This window comes from Xenopus tropicalis, chromosome 9, assembly GCF_000004195.4.
Source record: "Xenopus tropicalis strain Nigerian chromosome 9, UCB_Xtro_10.0, whole genome shotgun sequence".
NCBI classification, from domain to species: Eukaryota; Metazoa; Chordata; class Amphibia; order Anura; family Pipidae; genus Xenopus; species Xenopus tropicalis.
This window is the reverse complement of record NC_030685.2, coordinates 3,355,531-3,380,466: the sequence shown is the minus strand read 5'-3', so window position 1 is coordinate 3,380,466 and position 24,936 is coordinate 3,355,531. Positions and strand designations below refer to the sequence as shown.

General features: G+C 46.1%; 1 protein-coding gene and 1 pseudogene across 2 annotated transcripts in view; both read left to right on the top strand.

Moving 5' to 3' along the window:
* Window positions 1-24,936, top strand: part of h2ac14 (H2A clustered histone 14) — a 1,193,713-nt gene that overhangs the window by 871,847 nt on the left and 296,930 nt on the right.
* LOC116407626 lies at window positions 382-23,546 on the top strand (annotated as a pseudogene). Its single transcript, XR_004220458.1, has 10 exons — window positions 382-498; window positions 609-746; window positions 2,877-3,003; window positions 4,876-5,277; window positions 5,365-7,992; window positions 13,926-13,959; window positions 16,200-16,399; window positions 16,510-16,647; window positions 16,745-16,877; window positions 21,070-23,546. The product of XR_004220458.1 is annotated as a zinc finger protein 208-like (transcript).

Genomic DNA, 24,936 nt, shown 5'->3' with positions numbered 1-24,936 from the left:
GTCAAATGCCCCCCCTCTGCAAAATCAAAGGGCTGTTGGGCTGGGAAGTGGGGGCTGCGGCAGGAAAACTCCCTCCAACAGTTTTGGACCCCCCCCCCCTCCAGAAAAACTGTTTAATCCCCGAATTCTGCAATCTCAAAGTGTTGTTAGTCTGTAGATTTATCCAAAGAGACTGCCCGTATTCATGGAATTGTTAGAAATAACCAATTCTTGGAAATAATAATTTTCCTCCCTGGGTGATTGACAAAATGATCAACATCCAAGGCTTTTGCCGATATCAGTCTCCTCATTAACTCACCTACACGCACCGAATATTGTACATAACCTCAATGTGTAAGTGCTTAATTCCACTTCCAGGCCCCTCCCTCCCACAAGGAGCCAATGGGAATGTGGGAGGAAGCGAGTGACCCAGTGATGGGGAAGAAGGATAAAAATGAGGAGCGGAAGGAGAGAATCCTGAATCTCACACTGGAGATTATCTATCTGCTGACTGGAGAGGTGAGGGGGGCACTGTGAGTGGCACAGTGAGAAGAGACTGTCTGTCTGTACAAAGGGGGTCTCTCTGCTGCGTTACACACTCATCATTCTCTCTCCCTCTCAATACATAGGGCTACGTCATCCCTAAGAAGAAGAGCCCAACTGTGGGTTTGGGGGCCCTGCATGCCCCTGGCTCCGTCATACAGAAGGAAAATGACAAGAAGATCCTGGAACTCATCTCCAACATCATCCAGCTGCTGACTGGAGAGGTGGGTGCGGCCCCCCAATCCCCCCTTATTGTTTAGTAACAGTGTATGATAATCCCTTTCTCTGGCTGGGGGATGACTGTAACATTGTGTGTGCCAGGTTGCCATAAGGTGTGAGGATGTTTCCATCTATTTTTCCTTGGAGGAGTGGGAGTATATAAAAGGAAACAAGGCCCTTTACAGGGAAGGGATAAAGGAGGAGGAGGAGCTCCAGCAGCTCCGCCCACTGGGTGAGTAATGGGTGCAGGGCACAAAACAACAGAAGAGTCTGCAGTAGAAATAATATGACAAAGTATGACGTGTAACTATCTGTAACATAACATTCACTATAGGGTTAACTGAAGCAGGAAGACTCGTTCGGCAGTTACACAATGATGACATTAGTGCCATTTCCAGTTTTCCTTGGGTTTGGACTCTTGCTTTAGGAAAGAATCTTTTTCTTAAAAAAAATAACTGGTGGGATTCTGGGAGGAATTACATGTTACAATTTAAGGGCGGGACAAGGGTGGGCGCTGTTGCTAGGCTGCAATTCTACGGTGTTTTAGGTTCTGGAAGAAACCCACAAGGCTACTTTCATTATAAAAATGAGGCAGAGACCTCGCGGGGCAGCCCTGGGTGTAGGTCCCCCAAAGAAATGATGTGGAAGCTGGGAATTATGGGTACTGTCTCCTCTTAAAGGAGACATATCCTATAAAAATTAAGAATGTACCAGGGAATTATACTCCTCTAGATATAGAAGGATTGTGCTTAAAGTTGTGTTTCTGACTGATTTATTGAGAAATTCCACAAAAACCCCACTAGCCCCGCCCATCTGTGCCACTTCCTGCTGGCTGAATTCTCTGGATGAGCTGGGGAGCCGGCGGCCCTCCATACCCTGCACTGTAGGATAGGAACCAATCAGCAGCTAGGCTGACCTGATAGGGAACTGAAGCCTGTCTGTGCTTGTGTGAGTGCAGGGCTGTGATTGGCTCTCCCCCTCCTACTGTGCTTCTGGCAGGGACCGTTAGGACACGCCCACCCCTCATATGAAACCCAGACAGGGACCTGAGAGGATCTATAGGGAGCTCCAATAAAGGGGCCATTGTTACAGATAGGGTTAATGTTTAGCCCAAAGGGAAACCAGCACCGGATATTATTCATAATTGCCTACAGGGTTAGGGGTTTCCCATTTATCCAATATGTCTCCTTTAAGGAAGAAATTGTGTGTAGAGAGGCAGTTATTTCATCCTGCATTCCTGGAATGGGTTGAACAATATGTGTCTGAAGGGCCTGGTTCCGAAGCCAAACTTGAAATGACTGTGGCTGGAGGGGGGGAAAGTGCAGTGGGACTGCTTGTTGGGCAGCCGGGGGCTCCAGTCAGTGTATGTGGTGCTGTGTATGTATTGGGGAACAGGATCCTCCTTACTGTTCTGGGGTTGCGAGACTCCCCCAAACCGACTGATGTATTGGGTGGGACTGCTAGGTACTGACGTTCTTCTATGGTGGAATTATGACTGGCTATGGGTCAGGAAAACCACTCAAGTTTTGTTTCCCTGTGTTTTATTGTGGCTCCAGTGTCTATTAATTCTGTCCAAACTCTCTCCTTCAGTAGAAAGTTCAGGAGAAATTGGAAACCTCTGCACTGCGGTGGAGCTCTGCGGCAGGCTGGAGTTGGTTCCAGGCCATAGGGAACGCTTGCTACACGGAGGGGGTGAGGAACCAGTGATGGGGAAGAAGGATAAACATGAGGAGCGGAAGGAGAGAATCCTGAATCTCACACTGGAGATTATCTATCTGCTGACTGGAGAGGTGAGGGGGGCACTGTGAGTGGCACAGTGAGAAGAGACTGTCTGTCTGTACAAAGGGGGTCTCTCTGCTGCGTTACACACTCATCATTCTCTCTCCCTCTCAATACATAGGGCTACGTCATCCCTAAGAAGAAGAGCCCAACTGTGGGTTTGGGGGCCCTGCATGCCCCTGGCTCCGTCATACAGAAGGAAAATGACAAGAAGATCCTGGAACTCATCTCCAACATCATCCAGCTGCTGACTGGAGAGGTGGGTGCGGCCCCCCAATCCCCCCTTATTGTTTAGTAACAGTGTATGATAATCCCTTTCTCTGGCTGGGGGATGACTGTAACATTGTGTGTGCCAGGTTGCCATAAGGTGTGAGGATGTTTCCATCTATTTTTCCTTGGAGGAGTGGGAGTATATAAAAGGAAACAAGGCCCTTTACAGGGAAGGGATAAAGGAGGAGGAGCCCCAGCAGCTCCGCCCACTGGGTGAGTAATGGTTTCTATCATATACAGAGCATAGAATGCAGGATAGTTTGTGTTTTTAGAAGCTTTTTCTTAACCACTCCCACCTGTGTTTGGAGGGCGCAGCCATCAGGAAATTGAGCTTGTGGCTGCATCTCTGTAGTAGTAATGATATAGGTCGTTACAGTTGTCACAGGAGCTCCCCATCTTGGATTCTGTTAGGGCTGTCGGGGGCAGTGCACATGCTCAGTGGGCTCTGAGCAGCTGTTGGGAAGCAGGAAATGAGGCTGGACTGTCATAAACTGATGCTACGAGTCTGATTAGCGAATTCTGATGATAATTGCACTTGTTTCAGAGCTGCCATGTTATGTGACTCCAAATGGCTAATCAGCCTTATACTGTTACATGTATAATCTATATATACAGTATATTGTGAGTCGGCCCCTAAGCTCAGTAACTGACAGCAGCACAGAGCATGTACTGGGAATCAGCAGAAAAGGAGATGGGGGGCATCTTTGGGGGCACAGATCTTTCCTGCTAGGGGGCTGTGGTTGGCTTGGGCTGATTAATTACTGTAGTGCTTTAGCAAAGTCCAAGTAGATCCCATCCACTGCCATTCCAGCATCGAGGTTCCTGCTCACCTCCTCATAGAAGGCGACTAAATAAGTCTGGCAAGATCTGTTACCCATAAACCCATACCAGCAGAAACTTATAGTATTGGGATTTGCAATGTATTCAAGTTCCCTATCCCTTATTACCCCTTCCAAAAGCTTTCCTACCCCTGATATCAGACTAACAGGCCTATAGTTTTCAGGCTGAGTACGGGGTGCATTTGTGAAAATCTGCGCCACATTAGCAATTCGCCAGTCTCTCGGCGCCATGGCACCTAAGCTTATTTAGTGCCCTAAATCCCATCCTGTCCGGTCTTGGACTTTTGTTTACTTTTACATGTTCAACTCTCTTTATATTCCCCCCTGAGGGACCCGTGCATCATTTGTTATATTTCTAGAATTGGGGCTATTAAAAATGCAGCCTTCATTAGCCGGCTCCTCAGTTGCCCAGACGAAGGAAAAATAACAGTTTAGAATTTCTGCTTTTTCCCTGTTCTCATGAACCAACTGACCCCCCTGTGATAATGAGGGTCCCGCCCCTTCTTGCTTCAGTTTGCTCATTACATATATAATAAATAATTTTGGATACATATTTATCCTTGCTGCAATACCACTTTCCTTCTTTACTTTAGGTTTTTGCTGCTTTATTGGCTCCCATGTATCTGCTAATTACAGCTGCCCCAGCTAACTTACGTGTTTAAACATTACCAACCCCGACACTAACACTTTTATTCAGCCATAAAGGTTTTGCTTTGCGATGCCTCTCCTTGCTTACAAGGGGAATATACTGACCTGTATACTTGTTAAGCAACATTTTAAAGATGTTCCATTTTCCTTCTGTGTTTAACTCTATGAAAAGCCTTTCCCAGCTGCCACATTGCAGAGATGCCCTTATACTGGCACAGTCTGCACGGCTAAAATCCAGCGTTTTAGTTCCTCCCTTATAGAGCTGTCTCTGCAGCATTATCCCAAAGGGACCATGTTGGGATCACTGTTCCCCAAATGCCCCCCCACACACACAAGTGTTAGAGATGAGTTCAGTGTTATTAGTTATTACAAAAGAGAATCATTCCCAGTAGGTTCTTGAACTGCCTGATGTTAATATTACGTAACGGAGAGTTAGCGCTAAGATTACTATTAGCCTGTTTTACTTGTAACAGAGGGATCTCCTTAGCTGGTAACGGTATCCCCTCCCCCCTCACTCCTTCCCATGAGCCCTTACTAATCCCACTGCCAGGTCTGCACTGGGATCCCCATAAATAACAGTCTCTATCCTTCCCTTTAGCAGCCTGTGAGTATAAAGATGGGAGCGATGTTACAGCACATACGGAAGCAACTTTATGTTGTAATAATGATGGGAATCTCACAAACCCTGATGTTTCTCCAGCGGAACAGCCCCCACCAGCCAATGGGATTAAAGAGGAACCGGCATCATGGGAAGAGGAAAACCAATCAGATTGCAGCATTAATCCCCTTACAGAACTGATACAGGGAACAGACACGCCTACTCCTATCATGGGGTGCAGCCTGAATATCTTAAAAATGGAGGGTAATAAAAATTCCCTCCAATCTCCACATAAATCTCACACAACAAAAACTACATTATGTAGGAAATACAGCTGCAATGAGTGTCATAAACACTTTACTTATAAGAGAAACTATGATAAACATTGTAGAACCCACAAAAGTAAAAAACCCTTTTCTTTCTTCTCTAATTGTGGAAAAACTTTTTCCATTCGATCCAACCTTAAACGCCATCAAGAAACTCACACAGGGGAGAAACCATTTTCCTGTTCTGAATGTGGGAAATGTTTTTCAATGCGATCTGGCCTTGATATTCATCACAGAACCCACACAGGGGAGAAACCTTTTTCTTGTTCTGAATGTGGGAAATGTTTTTTATACCATTCACGCCTTTGTCGTCATCGGAAGACTCACACAGGGGAGAAACCATTCTCTTGTTCTGAATGTGGAAAATGTTTTTCAATGCGATCTGGCCTTGATATTCATCAAAGAACCCACACAGGGGAGAAGCCTTTTTCTTGTTCTGAATGTGGGAAATGTTTTTCTATGCGATCTGGCCTTGATATTCATCAAAGAACCCACACAGGGGAGAAACCTTTTTCTTGTTCTGAATGTGGGAAATGTTTTTTAGACCATTCACGCCTTGCTCATCATTGGAAGACTCACACAGGGGAGAAACCATTCTCTTGTTCTGAATGTGGGAAATGTTTTGCAAACAAATCTGACCTTAAATGCCATCAAAAAATCCACACAGGAGAGAAACCATTTTCTTGTTCTGAATGTGGCAAATGTTTTTCAACGCGATCTGGCCTTTATCATCATCAAAGAACTCACACAGGGAAGAAACCTTTTTCTTGTTCTGAATGTGGGAAATGTTTTTCAAGGCGATCTGGCCTTGATCGTCATCAAAGAACCCACACAGGGGAGAAACCTTTTTCTTGTTCTGAATGTGGAAAATGTTTTTCAATGCAATCTGACCTTGCTAGGCATCAAAGAACTCACACAGAGGAGAAACCTTTTTCTTGTTCTGAATGTGGGAAATTTTTTTCAATGCAATCTGGCCTTGATATTCATCAAAGAACCCACACAGGGGAGAAACCTTTTTCTTGTTCTGAATGTGGGAAATGTTTTTTAGACCATTCACGCCTTGCTCGTCATCGGAAGACTCACACAGGGGAGAAACCATTTTCTTGTTCTGAATGTGGGAAATGTTTTTCAATGCGATCTGGCCTTAATATTCATCAAAGAACTCACACAGGGGAGAAACCTTTTTCTTGTTCTGAATGTGGGAAATGTTTTTTAGACCATTCACGCCTTGCTCGTCATCGAAAGACTCACACAGGGGAGAAACCATTTTCTTGTTCTGAATGTGGCAAATGTTTTTCAATGCGATCTGACCTTGATATTCATCAAAGAACCCACACAGGGGAGAAACCTTTTTCTTGTTCTGAATGTGGGAAATGTTTTTCAATGCAATCTGGCCTTGATATTCATCAAAGAACCCACACAGGGGAGAAAACTTTTTCTTGTTCTGAATGTGGGAAATGTTTTTTAGACCATTCACGCCTTGCTCTTCATCGGAAGACTCACATAGGGGAGAAACCATTCTCTTGTTCTGAATGTGGGAAATGTTTTTCAATGCGATCTGGCCTTAATATTCATCAAAGAACCCACACAGGGGAGAAACCTTTTTCTTGTTCTGAATGTGGAAAATGTTTTTTAGACCATTCACGCCTTGCTCGTCATCGGAAGATTCACACAGGGGAGAAACCATTTTCTTGTTCTGAATGTGGCAAATGTTTTTCAATGCGATCTGACCTTGATATTCATCAAAGAGCCCACACAGGGGAGAAACCTTTTTCTTGTTCTGAATGTGGGAAATGTTTTTCAATGCGATCTGGCCTTGATATTCATCAAAGAACCCACACAGGGGAGAAACCTTTTTCTTGTTCTGAATGTGGGAAATGTTTTTTAGACCATTCACGCCTTGCTCGTCATCGGAAGACTCACACAGGGGAGAAACCATTCTCTTGTTCTGAATGTGGGAAGTGTTTTGCAAACAAATCTGTCCTTAAATGCCATGAAATAATCCACACAGGAGAGAAACCATTTTCTTGTTCTGAATGTGGCAAATGTTTTTCAATGCGATCTGGCCTTTATCATCATCAAAGAACTCACACAGGGGAGAAACGTTTTTCTTGTTCTGAATGTGGGAAATGTTTTTCAATGCGATCTGGCCTTGATCGTCATCAAAGAACCCACACAGGGGAGAAACCTTTTTCTTGTTCTGAATGTGGAAAATGTTTTTCAATGCGATCTGACCTTGCTCAGCATCAAAGAACTCACACAGAGGAGAAACCATTTTTTTGTTCTGAATGTGGGAAATGTTTGTCAAGTAAATTACTTCTTAAAATTCATCATAGAACCCACACAGGAGAGAAACCATTGTCTTGTTCTGAATGTGGGAAATGTTTTTTAAACCATTCACAACTTGCTTGTCATCAAAGGACTCACACAGGGGAGAAACCATTCTCTTGTTCTGAATGTGGGAAATGTTTTTCTAACCAATCTCACCGTGTTCGTCATCAGAGAATTCACACCGGAGAGAAACCATTTTCTTGTCCTGAATGTGGCAAACGTTTTACAAATCGATTTCACCGTGATCGTCATCAGAGAATTCACACAGGGGAGAGACCATTTTCTTGTTCTGAATGTGGGAAATGTTTTTCAAACCAATTTAACCTTAAAAATCATCATAGACGACAACACAGGGGAGGCACCATTTTCTTGTGAATGCGGGAAACGTTTTATAAATCGATCTAACCTTGATCGTCATCAATGGACTCACACAGGGGAGAAACCATTTTCTTTTTGCAAATGAGGGAAATTATTTGTATGGAACAGTAGTCTAAAAATACTCTTTCACACATGAGAGAAACTGTAAACTTGTTTTACAAATGAGGCATCAGGTAAATATTTTTATGTGCACCATAAAATATTTCTTTAAGAGAACCCTTAGACTAGGGATCCCCAACCTTTCTTACTCGTGAGTCAAAAGTAAAAAGACTTGTAGAGCAACACAAGCATTATAAAAGTTCATGGGGGTGCCAAATAAGGGGTAAGATTGGCTAATAGGCAGCCTCTGCACACACTGTCGGCTTACAGGGGGCTTTATTTGGTTGTAAATCTTATTTGTCACTGCCTTAGACCAACAGTTTGCAGTCACCTGATGGGCACTGGGTAATGCTGAGACTGTGGGTGCTCCAAAGCAGAATGCACCATAAGTACCTTCCCCCGGCACTGGCTCTGCATTGGGAACTGAGGAGCCCTCTGGGATATATCTCCCCCTGCCCCCAACAGATAATATTCTGGGTTTTATTGAACCAGAAGGGACATATTCCAAGGGGTACGAGCCCCCCAGGGTATCACTTGGGCAGATGCTGTTCCCTAATGCTCACACAGTAGGTAACATAATGGGGATATACCCAGCTGGGAATGACTTGCCGGGTACATAGGCTCTTACTGGGTAAATATAAAGCCTATAACATCATCTTGTCATTATTAACCCAATGTCATTTCCAATGGGGCATTTGTTGAGATGAAAGGAAAGGGGGTTACACCATTATCCTATAAAGGGTCTCTTTACATTAAATAATTTTTCATGAGACGTGTCAGACTGATTTATTGGTGCAATTTAAATTTGTTTTTCATGCTTGTTAATAAGAGATTGAATATATGTTTTTTTATTATTAGCCAGTAGCAGAATGTTGTACCATGGGAGCCATAGAGCAGAAAAAGAATAAACAATTGTGGCCCCGTGATACTGTCGTGGAGCTTTAATGGGCCCCTTAGATCAGAGACGTTGATGATGTTTAAGAGGAAAACCTTTATTGCTAACACATATATGGAGATCCTGTGCCCTCTCTGCCCTGCACTCCTTCCTGCCCCTGGATCTTTGCCCCTGTCACCCTGTACTTGCCGGCACTTTATCAGCCCCGGCCTTAAAGACTCCCCTTTCCCTCCTTCCCCTCTCCAGTGCCGCCTATCTTCCCATCACAATGCTTAGGCCAAAGAGTCTGCAAGGGCTGTTATTGTGCCCTCCAGGTCTGCTCCGAAGAAAACGGGTTTTCCTCAGCCTTACAGATGGACTTCCATGGAACTCCCAGGAAATGATCAGTGTTTCTGGAGGAAATTGAACTCCTTACAAGGTAGCAGCAGTTTTTGAATTCTCCCCCCATAGATCAGGTCTCTGAGATGATATTTTTACTGCTAGAGAAACCGGAGGCAGCGGCTGCTTTGGGGAAGCGGCACAGGAACTGAGGGCAGCAGAGTTGGGGCAAACTAACAGCGCAAAGCCAACAGAAACAGACTGGTATCATAGATCCCTGGGGACTTGCAGCAAAGTAAGTTATCTACCCAGGATCCAGCTTCCTCCTCCAGCAGGAAAATATCATCTCAGAGACCTGATCAATGGGGGAAGAATTTAATGCTGATGATTCTGTGAGGGAAAGGTAGGGGGCGCTAGAGAGGGGAAGGAGGGAAAGGGGAGTCTTTTAGCCTTTCACTGACAGCCATTTTGATTAAAGATGAACTTGTATTGCCAGACAGTTTTTGAACATTTTGCTCTTGTTTCACTTTAGGGGCCTTTCCTCGGGGGGGGGGTGGACTTTTAGTTTACCCAGGAAAACAATATATTTTTTTTTTCAGGAAGCCTAAGCTTTCCTGAAAAAAAGGTAGAATTTTTGTGTAATTCCAATTCTGTAACAAGATATGGGCTTTTAAATGTCTAAAAGATTTAAAAAAAAAATAAAATATTTTCCATAATATAAACACAAACACCAGAAACAAAAATTATTTTCTGCACAAAAATACAACTGATTTGGAAAGTCCCATGTCTCCTGAACGTGCCAATACCAAATATATATAGTTTTATGGGGATTTCCCACGTGTATAGGCCACAAACTCCCGGCAGGACACTACCAAATCCCCAAAGCGCTGCCCCAGAAAGCTGCATACTTTACATTTCAAGGCCAAAATTTCCACTAACAGAAGGTTTATCCCAGAAAATTATACATTTCTGGAACGAACAGATTCTGAGGAATCCAAAATAGGCCCAACTATCTGTCTATCGCTTAAAATGTTCCAGTCTATAGTATCTTATCTCCTCCACGTCATAAAGTAACCAAATAAAACCCCCTAAATATGAACGCCAGGGGTCCCCTGAACAGTTTGATGCCCAATATGTATAGCTTGAGAAAGGGTCAGGAGGGTCCCGAAACGTTGCTCTTTGCTTGTTTATATGTACTTGGGCAAATAAAACACATTTTTTCATGGCTTGCATCTTCAGTGTGCTACTGGATTTTTTTGCTGTTGGATATTGACCCCCATGCAAGGTGAGGTTCTTCCAGTATTTGCACCTGATACCCGTTTGGGTAAGTTAACAGAGGGTTGAGCTCCCCAATATTGCTATTGCAATATGTATAGGTTTAGCTAAGTATGTGGCATGTAGGGGCCCAATGGGAACCCCCATATGTACTGTCATTTCTGTCAGTTCAGCTTCTGCAAAATCAACATTTACATCATTATATGTGGGATAAAGTTAGCATAAAGTACGCTCACCCCAGAAAGCCATATATTTTTGCAAAGTGCACATTCTGACAAAACACAAATGGGTAAATACAACTTTCTACTGCAAACTACCAAACTACAAAGCTATGCTAAACAGAACAGTTTTTATGACATTTCTGAAAATCATCACAAAGCTTGTACTTTACCCCATTATGTACCCCCACAGTTTGTAACGTATCAACATAAAACCCCCTAAATATGAACGCCAGGGGTCTACTGAACAGTTTGATGCCCTATATGCATAGATTTACCAAGCTATGGGGTGTACTGAGGAAGCCAAATTGAAATAGGGCAGACAAAATGTCCATGTGCAAAGACAAGTAACAAAGAACAATGTGAAATGCAATAAAATTGCTAAAATCCAAAAAAAATCACTAAAAATCATTTTTATTCCTAGTGATATCTGCACTCAGAATTACTGCCCTGTGCGGTTAGTGAATACGCCGTCCACAATGGCAATAAAATGATGCGATAAAAAAAAATCCACAAAATTGCATAAATGTGTGTGTACACTAGGCAAAATGTGTGTGAGTGTGCAAGTAAGTGTGAGTGCTGTGAATGTGTGAAACCCCCCAACCCCCCATAAATGTATGTGTGTGTTTCTGTGTGTAAGTATAAGTGTGTATTAGTGTAATAAGTGTGTTTGTGTGTGTAAGTATAAGTGTGTATTAGTGTAATAAGTGTGTGTTTGTGTGTGTATGTGGCACTAACTGGGATAAGAAGCTGGAGATTGCAGGAGGGATACAGGAGATAGCAGGGAGAGCAGCTGCAGTCTTCTCTGTCGGATCCCCTGAGAGGGCGGCACAGGAAGGGAGGGGGAATAGCAGGAAAAGTCAGGTACATAGAATCTACATGTCTGGCTTTTCCTATGGGGTCCCTGGGCGATCATGCCCCAGGGGCCACTCGTTCCCCCATGTGCTCGTTCTCTAAGGGATTCTTTATCTTGCGCTCGTTCTCAGCAATCGTATTAAGTGGTGAGTGCAGAGAACGAGCATAAGATAAAGAAAACGTAGCTCCTACATGCTTGGCGCCTAATGATCTTTTATGCCAGCACGTAGGAGGTACGTAGTTGGCAGGGAACAGGGTGACAAAGGGGCAAAGATTCAGGACAGAATCTTAAAGGAGACATATTGGAAAAAAAAAAAACCCCTAATCCTCAGCCCTTTGGGCTAAACATTAACCCTATCTGTAACAATGGCCCCTTTATTGGAGCTCCCTATAGATCCTCTCAGGTCCCTGTCTGGGTTTCACATGAGGGGTGGGCGTGTCCTAACGGTCCCTGCCAGAAGCACAGTAGGAGGGGGAGAGCCAATCACAGCCCTGCAGTCACACAAGCACAGACAGGCTTCAGTTCCCTATCAGGTCAGCCTAGTGTGGCCCCAAAGTGAAGTCTCACACAAATGGCGAATTGAAGCCAAACAATCGCTGCCCACAACTTCACACAAGATTTGGGGGATTTATTTTTTTTCAAAATGGGAGAACGTTTTTGGGTGCCAAGAGACCGGGGGGAAAGAGGCAGATTCAGGGAACTAACGAATAAACCTGCCCCTGCCTGGTAACCTGTAACCCCCAGGCACTACTGAGCCTCTGATTGGGGGAACCAGTCAGGTGACTGGGGAAATGTCTCAAACACAGCAAGTCCAGTTGATGTGACTTATTACTACAGAGATACCCCGGCCTGGATGGGAACCTTCCCACACATAATACTTACATGGGGGGATTAGAAAAACTACATATCCCAGAATTCCCTGCAGCTTTACAGCTCCCTTACTGTGCTGCACCCAAATGTTTCCGGCTCAGTGACTGGGTGTGCTGACAGTGTGCCTCACAGTATGTAGCAGGGCTTTAACCCTGCGTGTGTCCAACCGCACCTCAGCTGCTAGTGCTGCTTGGTTGCCTTAGTTACTGGTTTTCACCAACTTCCTGACGGAATAAACTCGTTTGTCATTTTTTCCCTCTGTCCCTAACTCTGCAGTCTGTGAGTTTTCCCTCTGTCCCTAACTCTGCAGTCTGTGAGTTTTCCCTCTGTCCCTAACTCTGTGTCCCGCCCTTGTGCTCACTGATCCAATCATTGTTCTCCGCTGCTCTCTGTCCCGCCCACATTCCCCTCCCAGCCAATGAGTGAGTGTCCCAGCTCCTCAGTTCCCTCCCTCACAGCTACAGGCAGCAGAGCAGTGTGGGAAAGAGGTGAGTAAGGGAGCGGGGCTGCACTAATGGTGGCACTAAAGGAGCAGTGTTACCTTGTTGTTCCCAACACATGAGCTGATTCCCAGGGACACTTTGCTACTGAGTCAGTGCAGTTTCTGTGGCAGCTCCAAGCCCAACCCACCCACCATAAGTGAATTCCTCTCCCATTTGGTACCAAGGCCCCCCTGCAGCCTGAGGGGAAGCACTGAGGGGCCCATTCTTGGCAGGAAAGGGAAAGTGTTGATTGGCAGACATTGCATCATTAGAGGGAAGTTTAACAGGGGATTGTGGGATTGGTAGTTCAGCCCATGGCTAGACTAGTTATTCTATTCCCTGCTTGGAATTGTTTTGGGGGATATTGCTGGGAATAATCCCCTATAGAAATGTGTAAGTGCTTAATTCCACTTCCAGGCCCCTCCCTCCCACAAGGAGCCAATGGGAATGTGGGAGGAAGTGAGTGACCCAGTGATGGGGAAGAAGGATAAAAATGAGGAGCGGAAGGAGAGAATCCTGAATCTCACACTGGAGATTATCTATCTGCTGACTGGAGAGGTGAGGGGGGCACTGTGAGTGGCACAGTGAGAAGAGACTGTCTGTCTGTACAAAGGGGGTCTCTCTGCTGCGTTACACACTCATCATTCTCTCTCCCTCTCAATACATAGGGCTACGTCATCCCTAAGAAGAAGAGCCCAACTGTGGGTTTGGGGGCCCTGCATGCCCCTGGCTCCGTCATACAGAAGGAAAATGACAAGAAGATCCTGGAACTCATCTCCAACATCATCCAGCTGCTGACTGGAGAGGTGGGTGCGGCCCCCCAATCCCCCCTTATTGTTTAGTAACAGTGTATGATAATCCCTTTCTCTGGCTGGGGGATGACTGTAACATTGTGTGTGCCAGGTTGCCATAAGGTGTGAGGATGTTTCCATCTATTTTTCCTTGGAGGAGTGGGAGTATATAAAAGGAAACAAGGCCCTTTACAGGGAAGGGATAAAGGAGGAGGAGGAGGAGCCCCGGCAGCTCCGCCCACTGGGTGAGTAATGGGCACAGGGCACAAAACATCAGAACCCCTGGAAGTAACAGAAGAGTCTGCAGTAGAAATAATATGACAAAGTATGACGTGTAACTATCTGTAACATAACATTCACTATAGGGTTAACTGAAGCAGGAAGACTCGTTCGGCAGTTACACAATGATGACATTAGTGCCATTTCCAGTTCTCCTTGGGTTTGGACTCTTGCTTTAAGAAAGAATCTTTTAAAAAAATAAAATAAAAAATAACTGGTGGGATTCTGGGAGGAATTACATGTTACAATTTAAGGGCGGGACAAGGGTGGGCGCTGTTGCTAGGCTGCAATTGTACAGTGTTTTAGGTTCTGGAAGAAACCCACAAGGCTACTTTCATTATAAAAATGAGGCAGAGACCTCCCGGGGCAGCCCTGGGTGTAGGTCCCCCAAAGAAATGATGTGGAAGCTGGGAATTATGGGTACTGTCTCCAGTCCCTGAACCGACTGACCCATTGCCGCCCACATAATCCGATCGTTTGGCCAAACGATCAAATTCTTTTTTTACCTAAACGCTCCCCGGCATTGCCCACCCGTAGGTGGGGGATATCGGGTGAAGATCCGCTCGCTTGGCAACATCACCAAGTGAGCTGATCTGCTCGTGTATGGGAGACTTTGGCATAGGGGCGGGGCAGAGAGTTACTTTCACTTTCAATTCAGAACTTCTTAGATCAGGGGTCGGGAACCTTTTTGGCTGAGAGAGCCATAAACACCACATATTTTAAAATGTAATTCCGTGAGAGCCAAACAATATGTTTGGCCGCAGATGCTGCGGGGCAAGGTAGGGTGGGTCCCAAAAATGCCGGATGCGTATGCGATGCAGAGGAGGGCGTGGCCTGCGCTTGGCGAATAGAAGACGTGTTCTAAGGCTTAGAACACGTCTTCTATCCGCCAAGTGCAGGGGCAAGGTAGGGTGGGTGCCAAGGATGCCGGATGTGGATGCAATGAGGAGGAGGGCGTGGCCTGCGCTTGGCCAATAGAAGACGTGTTCTAAGGCTTAGAACACGTCTTCTATCTGCCGAGCGCAGGCCACGACCCCGGTTATTTTTTTTATTATTTAAGATTTGGCAGCGAGCCAGATGCAGCCATCAAAAGAGCCACATCTGGCTCCCGAGCCATAGGTTCCCTACCCCTGTCTTAGATGTTGCTGCTCTCCTCACACTCCCCCTCCCTCCTCACCATCTAATTGTGTAACCAGTGAATAGACATGGGCATCAGGCCCCCCCATACTGGCACAGAAACAAGATATTGGCAGGATGCAATGCCCGCTTTGATAAGTGTCCACAAAATGGCCCCTGCCTGCTTGCTGCAATTGTGAATTCTAAGGCTGAAGAAAATAAGATTAAAATAATGTATATAGTGTAAAGGTCCCCATACACGGGCCAATAGTAGCTGCTGATATGGGTCTCTTGGACCGATTCGGCAGCTAATCGGCCCGTGTATGGGCAGAATCGAGCGGCCTGGCCGACCGATATCTGGCCTGAAATTGGCCAGATTTCGATCGGCCAGGTTAGAAAATCCAGTCGGATCTGGGACCGCATTGGCTTGTTGATACGGTCCCCGAACCGACTGCCCCATTGCCGCCAATAGCCCCAGGGCCAAACGATTATTTTTTTTAAGCTACTTGCTACCCGATATCGCCCACCCGTAGGTGGGGATATCGGGTGAAGATCCGCTCGCTTTGCGACATCACCAAGTGAGCGGATCTTATAGTGTATGGGGACCTTAAGTAAAGTTTATTTTGCTTGACAAACACAAAAGAAAACAATTTGGAATTATTTCTTAAGGTGACAGGTCCCCTTTAAGGAAGAAATTGTGTGTAGAGAGGCAGTTATTTCATCCTGCATTCCTGGAATGGGTTGAACAATATGTGTCTGAAGGGCCTGGTTCCGAAGCCAAACTTGAAATGACTGTGGCTGGAGGGGGGGAAAGTGCAGTGGGACTGCTTGTTGGGCAGCCGGGGGCTCCAGTCAGTGTATGTGGTGCTGTGTATGTATTGGGGAACAGGATCCTCCTTACTGTTCTGGGGTTGTGAGACTCCCCCAAACCGACTGATGTATTGGGTGGGACTGCTAGGTACTGACGTTCTTCTATGGTGGAATTATGACTGGCTATGGGTCAGGAAAACCACTCAGTCAAGTTTTGTTTCCCTGTGTTTTTTATTGTGGCTCCAGTGTCTATTAATTCTGTCCATACTCTCTCCTGAAGGAGAAAGTTCAGGAGAAATTGGAAACCTCTGCACTGCGGTGGAGCTCTGCGGCAGGCTGGAGTTGGTTCCAGGCCATAGGGAACGCTTGCTACACGGAGGGGGTGAGGAACCAGTGATGGGGAAGAAGGATAAACATGAGGAGCGGAAGGAGAGAATCCTGAATCTCACACTGGAGATTATCTATCTGCTGACTGGAGAGGTGAGGGGGGCACTGTGAGTGGCACAGTGAGAAGAGACTGTCTGTCTGTACAAAGGGGGTCTCTCTGCTGCGTTACACACTCATCATTCTCTCTCCCTCTCAATACATAGGGCTACGTCATCCCTAAGAAGAAGAGCCCAACTGTGGGTTTGGGGGCCCTGCATGCCCCTGGCTCCGTCATACAGAAGGAAAATGACAAGAAGATCCTGGAACTCATCTCCAACATCATCCAGCTGCTGACTGGAGAGGTGGGTGCGGCCCCCCAATCCCCCCTTATTGTTTAGTAACAGTGTATGATAATCCCTTTCTCTGGCTGGGGGATGACTGTAACATTGTGTGTGCCAGGTTGCCATAAGGAGTGAGGATGTTTCCATCTATTTTTCCTTGGAGGAGTGGGAGTATATAAAAGGAAACAAGGCCCTTTACAGGGAAGGGATAAAGGAGGAGGAGGAGGAGCCCCAGCAGCTCCGCCCACTGGGTGAGTAATGGTTTCTATCATATACAGAGCATAGAATGCGGATATTTTGTGTTTTTAGAAGCTTTTTCTTAACCACTCCCACCTGTGTTTGGAGGGCGCAGCCATCAGGAAATTGAGCTTGTGGCTGCATCTCTGTAGTAGTAATGATATAGGTCGTTACAGTTGTCACAGGAGCTCCCCATCTTGGATTCTGTTAGAGCTGTCGGGGGCAGTGCACATGCTCAGTGGGCTCTGAGCAGCTGTTGGGAAGCAGGAAATGAGGCTGGACTGTCATAAACTGATGCTACGAGTCTGATTAGCGAATTCTGATGATAATTGCACTTGTTTCAGAGCTGCCATGTTATGTGACTCCAAATGGCTAATCAGCCTTATACTATTACATGTATAATCTATATATACAGTATATTGTGAGTCGGCCCCTAAGCTCAGTAACTGACGGCAGCACAGAGCATGTACTGGGAATCAGCAGAAAAGGAGATGGGGGCTACTGGGGGCATCTTTGGGGGCACAGATCTTCCCTTCTAGGGGGCTGTGGTTGGCTTGGGCTGGTTGGGTTGGATTTATTGTTGTTTATAAGGGTGTTATAGTATTCCTGTTTAGCCTTCAACAGGGCAGAATTGAGGCAGGCCAATAGGAATTTATAATGGATAAAGTCGGCTTGCGTACGGGATTTCCCCACATACGTTCCACAGACCTCGCACAGGAGCGTAAGAATTTGGTTGCACATTCAGCCAGGGACGTGGGTTTTGCACCCGAGTACGCTTAGGCTGAAGGGGTGCAAATAAGTCAATGGTGGAGGCTAGAATGCTGTTGTACTCGCTAGCCAAGGTATCAGGGTCAGACATCTCATTAAAGGAGGAGAGACTGGACCTGAAAGAGCGAGCTAAGGCCGGGAGGTCTATGTCACGTGTATTTCGGATTAGTAAAGCGGGGGAAGGAGCAGGTTGGGAAGGAGAGTGAGAGACAGAAAATGTAACCAGGTGATGGTCAGAGAAGGGGACACTGGTAAAATCAGAAAGGGACAGATTTTTAGTAAAGACTAAATCCAGACAGTGGCCTCCTTATGGGTCGGAGCGTTTGTCCCACTGCTGGAGTTCAAAGGAGGAGGTTAGGTGGAGTAAACGTGAGGGCCAGGGTTGCGAGAGGTCATCAATGTGAGAGTTGAAATCCCTAAGGATGATTGCAGGGCCGTCAGTAGAGAGGAAAAAAGAGAGCCAGGTTTCAAAATCAGAGAGGAAGGGAGCAGGGGAGGAGGCTGACGGGGGCCTGTAAATGACTCCCCCGTACAGAGAGAGGATGGAAGATCTGAAGGGCATGCACCTCAAATGAGTTAAACAAAAAAGCCGGGGGAATAGGAATAGATGCGAACCGGCAACGGGAGGAGAGGAGAATTCCAACTCCCCCACCGTGTCCATTGGCCCGGGGGGTGTGGGAGAAAGACAGACCGCCATGAGAGCGCAGCTTCAGTGCCGGTGTCATTCTGCAAGAGCCGGGTTTGTGTTAGTGTGAGGGGATGGGATGATTTAGAGCAGAACAGATCATGGATTAGTGTAGCTTTGTTAGTTACAGAACGGACATTAAGAAGGGCTCAAGGGAACGGGAGGCAGGAGGGGGGGAGAGTGGGAACCTGAATAAGGTTAGAGACAGCAGAGCGACAGGCTTTAGGCATGGGGACAGAAGGGCGAATATAACTAGGTATGGGGCCCGGGGTTTGGAGAGACATCCCCTGCAGCCAGCAACAGTAGGAGAGACATCCCCTGCAGCCAGCAAGAGTAGGAGAGACATCCCCTGCAGCCAGCAAGAGTAGGAGAGACATCCCCTGCAGCCAGCAACAGTAGGAGAGACATCCCCTGCAGCCAGCAACAGTAGGAGAGACATCCCCTGCAGCCAGCAACAGTAGGAGAGACATCCCCTGCAGCCAGCAACAGTAGGAGAGACATCCCCTGCAGCCAGCAACAGTAGGAGAGACATCCCCTGCAGCCAGCAACAGTAGGAGAGACATCCCCTGCAGCCAGCAACAGTAGGAGAGACATCCCCTGCAGCCAGCAACAGTAGGAGAGACATCCCCTGCAGCCAGCAACAGTAGGAGAGACATCCCCTGCAGCCAGCAACAGTAGGAGAGACATCCCTGCAGCCAGCAACAGTAGGAGAGACATCCCCTGCAGCCAGCAACAGTAGGAGAGACATCCCCTGCAGCCAGCAACAGTAGGAGAGACATCCCCTGCAGCCAGCAACAGTAGGAGAGACATCCCCTGCAGCCAGCAACAGTAGGAGAGACATCCCCTGCAGCCAGCAACAGTAGGAGAGACATCCCCTGCAGCCAGCAACAGTAGGAGAGACATCCCCTGCAGCCAGCAACAGTAGGAGAGACATCCCCTGCAGCCAGCAACAGTAGGAGAGACATCCCCTGCAGCCAGCAACAGTAGGAGAGACATCCCCTGCAGCCAGCAACAGTAGGAGAGACATCCCCTGCAGCCAGCAACAGTAAGAAAAAGAGTGAAGAGATGTGAGCAGAGGATTTAAAATGAGTGTGCCTCTGCGTACAGACAGTAACTGGGGGACAGAGGTGTAAGTAATTATAAAGGATAAGGAGCCGGAGTATGTAGATGGGAGCAGGGAGGAGGATATGTGGATGGAGTATGGACAGGCAACAGGGGGTTAAAGGAAGAGACTGCCTTAGGGAGCACCATGCATACAATTAGTAGAAATGAAGTGCATTTTGCCATTATCGGGTGAGGTGCAGTCTTGTAGCGACAGAGAGTGGCAGTAGAGCTGGTTCCTCAGTGCATTAGTGAGTTGGTCTGCATGTGAGACAGTTCTTTCATTTCAAGCAGCAGTCTGTAGTGTCTCTCCTTGTAGCTCTCCTTTGTTTCACTCCTTGTTAAACTCGTTCAGATCACTTGTAAACGAATCACTTTGGAACTCATCACCCTTGCAAATGCCCCCCCCCAGCAAATGCTCCCCCCCCCCAGCAAATGCTCTCCCCCCCCAGCAAATGCTCCCCCCCAGCAAATGCTCCCCCCCCCCAGCAAATGCTCTCCCCCCCAGCAAATGCTCTCCCTCCCCAGCAAATGCTCTCCCTCCCCAGCAAATGCTCTCCCCCCCCAGCAAATGCTCTCCCTCCCCAGCAAATGCTCTCCCCCCCAGCAAATGCTCTCCCCCCAGCAAATGCTCTCCCCCCAGCAAATGCTCTCCCCCCCCAGCAAATGCTCCCCCCAGTAAATGCTCCCCCCCCCAGCAAATGCTCTCCCCCTCCAGCAAATGCTCTCCCCCCCAGCAAATGCTCCCCCCCAGCAAATGCTCCCCCCCCCCAGCAAATGCTCTCCCCCCCCCCAGCAAATGCTCCCCCCCCAGCAAATGCTCTCCCCGCCCAGCAAATGCTCTCCCCCCCCAGCAAATGCTCTCCCCCCCCAGCAAATGCTCTCCCCCCCCCCCAGCAAATGCTCCCCCCCCAGCAAATGCTCTCCCTGCCCAGCAAATGCTCTCCCTCCCCAGCAAATGCTCTCCCCCCCCAGCAAATGCTCCCCCCCCAGCAAATGCTCTCCCCCCCCCAGCAAATGCTCCCCCCCCAGCAAATGCTCTCCCCCCCCCCAGCAAATGCTCCCCCCTAAGAAAGTCTAAATCAGGACAAAGCTGGGCAGCACTGCACACAGGTCTGGGGAATCCGCAACAGACTAATCCCCAGCTGTGTCAGAGGGGGGCAGTATAGCGAGAGTGAAGATGAACCCCGAGATAAAGTGACTCACTGAGTTTATTTACAGAGGAGTTTTATAGGGGGGGTCATAAAATGTACAGAACTACAGAAAGAGCTAATAATCTATATATTTTGGCTAGTGGTAAAAATGAAAATTTAAAACTACTTTATATTGGAATTAAAAGCAGATGATAGAACAGATTTACCAATAAAAACTGTACAAATGCAGGAAACTGGGCCCCAGAAGAGATGTTATTAGTTATTACAACAGAGAATCATTCCCAGTAGGTTCTTGAACTGCCTGATGTTAATATTACGTAACGGAGAGTTAGCGCTAAGATTACTATTAGCCTGTTTTACTTGTAACAGAGGGATCTCCTTAGCTGGTAACGGTATCCCCTCCCCCCCTCACTCCTTCCCATGAGCCCTTACTAACCCCACTGCCAGGTCTGCACTGGGATCCCCATAAATAACAGTCTCTATCCTTCCCTTTAGCAGCCTGTGAGTATAAAGATGGGAGCGATGTTACAGCACATACGGAAGCAACTTTATGTTGTAATAATGATGGGAATCTCACAAACCCTGATGTTTCTCCAGCGGAACAGCCCCCACCGGCCAATGGGATTAAAGAGGAAGAGGCTTCATGGGAAGAGGAAAACCAATCAGATTGCAGCATTAATCCCCTTACAGAACAGATACAGGGAACAGACACACCTACTCCTATCATGGGGTGCAGCCTGAATATCTTAAAAATGGAGGGTAATAAAAATTCCCTCCAATCTCCACATAAATGTCATAAACACTTTACTTATAAGAGAGACTATGATAAACATCATAGAACCCACAAAAGTAAAAAACCCTTTTCATCTTCTAATTCTGGAAAATGTTTTTCAATTCGATCCAACCTTAAACGCCATCAAGTAACTCACACAGGGGAGAAACCATTTTCTTGTTCTGAATGTGGGAAATGTTTTTCAATGCGATCTGGCCTTAATATTCATTATAGAACCCACACAGGGGAGAAACCATTTTCTTGTTCTGAATGTGGCAAATGTTTTTCAATGCGATCTAGCCTTGATCGTCATCAAAGAACCCACACAGGGGAGAAACCTTTTTCTTGTTCTGAATGTGGAAAATGTTTTTCAATGCGATCTGACCTTGCTCAGCATCAAAGAACTCACACAGAGGAGAAACCTTTTTCTTGTTCTGAATGTGGGAAATGTTTTTTAGACCAGTCGCGCCTTGCTCGTCATCGGAAGACTCACACAGGGGAGAAACCATTTTCTTGTTCTGAATGTGGGAAATGTTTTTCAATGCGATCAGGCCTTAATATTCATCAAAGAACCCACACAGGGGAGAAACCTTTTTCTTGTTCTGAATGTGGGAAATGTTTTTTAGACCAGTCACGCCTTGCTCGTCATCGGAAGACTCACACAGGGGAGAAACCATTTTCTTGTTCTGAATGTGGCAAATGTTTTTCAATGCGATTTCGCCTTGGTATTCATCAAAGAACCCACACAGGGGAGAAACCTTTTTCTTGTTCTGAATGTGGGAAATGTTTTTTAGACCATTCACGCCTTGCTCGTCATCGGAAGACTCACACAGGGGAGAAACCATTCTCTTGTTCTGAATGTGGGAAATGTTTTGCAAACAAATCTGACCTTAAATGCCATCAAATAATCCACACAGGAGAGAAACCATTTTCTTGTTCTGAATGTGGGAAATGTTTTTCAATGCGATCTGACCTTGCTCAGCATCAAAGAACTCACACAGAGGAGAAACCATTTTCTTGTTCTGAATGTGGGAAATGTTTTTTAAACCATTCACGCCTTGCTCGTCATCGGAAGACTCACACAGGGGAGAAACCATTTTCTTGTTCTGAATGTGGGAAATGTTTTTTAGACCAGTCACGCCTTGCTCGTCATCGGAAGATTCACACAGGGGAGAAACCATTCTCTTGTTCCGAATGTGGGAAATGTTTTTCAATGCGATTTCGCCTTGGTATTCATCAAAGAACCCACACAGGGGAGAAACCATTCTCTTGTTCTGAATGTGGGAAATGTTTTTCAATGCGATCTGGCCTTAATATTCATCAAAGAACCCACACAGGGGAGAAACCTTTTTCTTGTTCTGAATGTGGGAAATGTTTTTTAGACCAGTCACTCCTTGTTCGTCATCGGAAGACTCACACAGGGGAGAAGCCATTTTCTTGTTCTGAATGTGGCAAATGTTTTTCAATGCGATTTCGCCTTGGTATTCATCAAAGAACCCACACAGGGGAGAAACCTTTTTCTTGTTCTGAATGTGGGAAATGTTTTTTAGACCATTCACGCCTTGCTCGTCATCGGAAGACTCACACAGGGGAGTAACCATTCTCTTGTTCTGAATGTGGTAAATGTTTTGCAAACAAATCTGACCTTAAATGCCATCAAATAATCCACACAGGAGAGAAACCATTTTCTTGTTCTGAATGTGGGAAATGTTTTTTAAACCATTCACACCTTGCTCGTCATCAAAGAACTCACACAGGGGAGAAACCATTCTCTTGTTCTGAATGTGGGAAATGTTTTTCTAACTAATCTCAAACTCTTTCACACATGAGAGAAACTTTTTTATGTCCACCATAAAATGTTTCTTTAAGAGAACCCTTAGACCAGGGATCCCCAACCTTTCTTACTCGTGAGTCAAAAGTAAAAAGACTTGTAGTGCAACACAAGCATTATAAAAGTTCATGGGGGTGCCAAATAAGGGGTAAGATTTGCTATTAGGCAGCTTCTGCACGCACTATTGGCTTACAGGTGGGCTTTATTTGGTAGTAAATCTTATTTGTCACTGCCTTAGACCAACAGTTTGCAGTCACCTGACGGGCACTGGGCAATTCTGAGACCTGGGGGGCACCAAAGCAGAATGCACCATAAGTACCTTCCCCCGGCACTGGCTCTGCATTGGGAACTGAGGAGCCCTCTGGGATATATCTCCCCCCAACAGATAATATTCTGGGTTTTATTGAACAAGAAGGGACATATTCCAAGGGGTACGAGCCCCCCAGGGTATCACTTGGGCAGATGCTGTTCCCTAATGCTCACACAGTAGGTAACATAATGGGGATATACCCAGCTGGGAATGACTTGCCGGGTACATAGGCTCTTACTGGGTAAATATAAAGCCTATAACATCATCTTGTCATTATTAACCCAATGTCATTTCCAATGGGGCATTTGTTGAGATGAAAGGAAAGGGGGTTACACCATTATCCTATAAAGGGTCTCTTTACATTAAATCAATTTTGTGAAAAGCCTTTGTGTCAGTCCGATTTATTGGTGCAATTTATATTTGTTTTTCATGCTTGTTAATAAGAGATTGAATATATGTTTTTTATTATTAGCCAGTAGCAGAATGTTGTACCATGGGAGCCATAGAGCAGAAAAAGAATAAACAATTGTGGCCCCGTGATACTGTCGTGGAGCTTTAATGGGCCCCTTAGATCAGAGACGTTGATGTTGTTTAAGAGGAAACTTTTATTGCTAACACATATATGGAGATCCTGTGCCCTCTCTGCCCTGCACTCCTTCCTGCCCCTGGATCTTTGCCCCTGTCACCCTGTACTTGCCGGCACTTTATCAGCCCCCGCTCACAAGGCAGCAGCAGTTTTTGAATTCTCCCCCCATAGATCAGGTCTCTGAGATGATATTTTTTCTGCTAGAGAAACCGGAGGCAGCGGCTGCTTTGGGGAAGCGGCACAGGAACTGAGGGCAGCAGAGTTGGGGCAAACTAACAGCGCAAAGCCAACAGAAACAGACTGGTATCATAGATCCCTGGGGACTTGCAGCAAAGTAAGTTATCTACCCAGGATCCAGCTTCCTCCTCCAGCAGGAAAATATCATCTCAGAGACCTGATCAATGGGGGAAGAATTTAATGCTGATGATTTTGTGAGTCTTTTAGCCTTTCACTTTCATCCATTTTGATTTTTGAACATTTTGCACTGTTTCACTTTAGGGGGGACTTTTAGTTTACGCAGGAAACCAATATATTGTTTTTTTTCAGGAAGCCTAAGCTTTCCTGAAAAAAAGTTAGAATTTTTGAGTAATTCCAATTCTGTAACAAGATAAGGGCTTCTAAATGTCTAAAAAAAAAATTTAATTTTTTTTTTTCATAATATAAACACATACACCATAAACAAAAATTATTTTATGCATGAATATACAACTGATTTGGAAAGTCCCATGTCTCCTGAACGTGCCAATACCAAATATATATAGTTTTATGGGGATTTCTCACGTGTATAGGCCACAAACTCCCGGCAGGACACTACCAAATCCCCAAAGCGCTGCCCCAGAAAGCTGCATACTTTTACATTTCAAGGC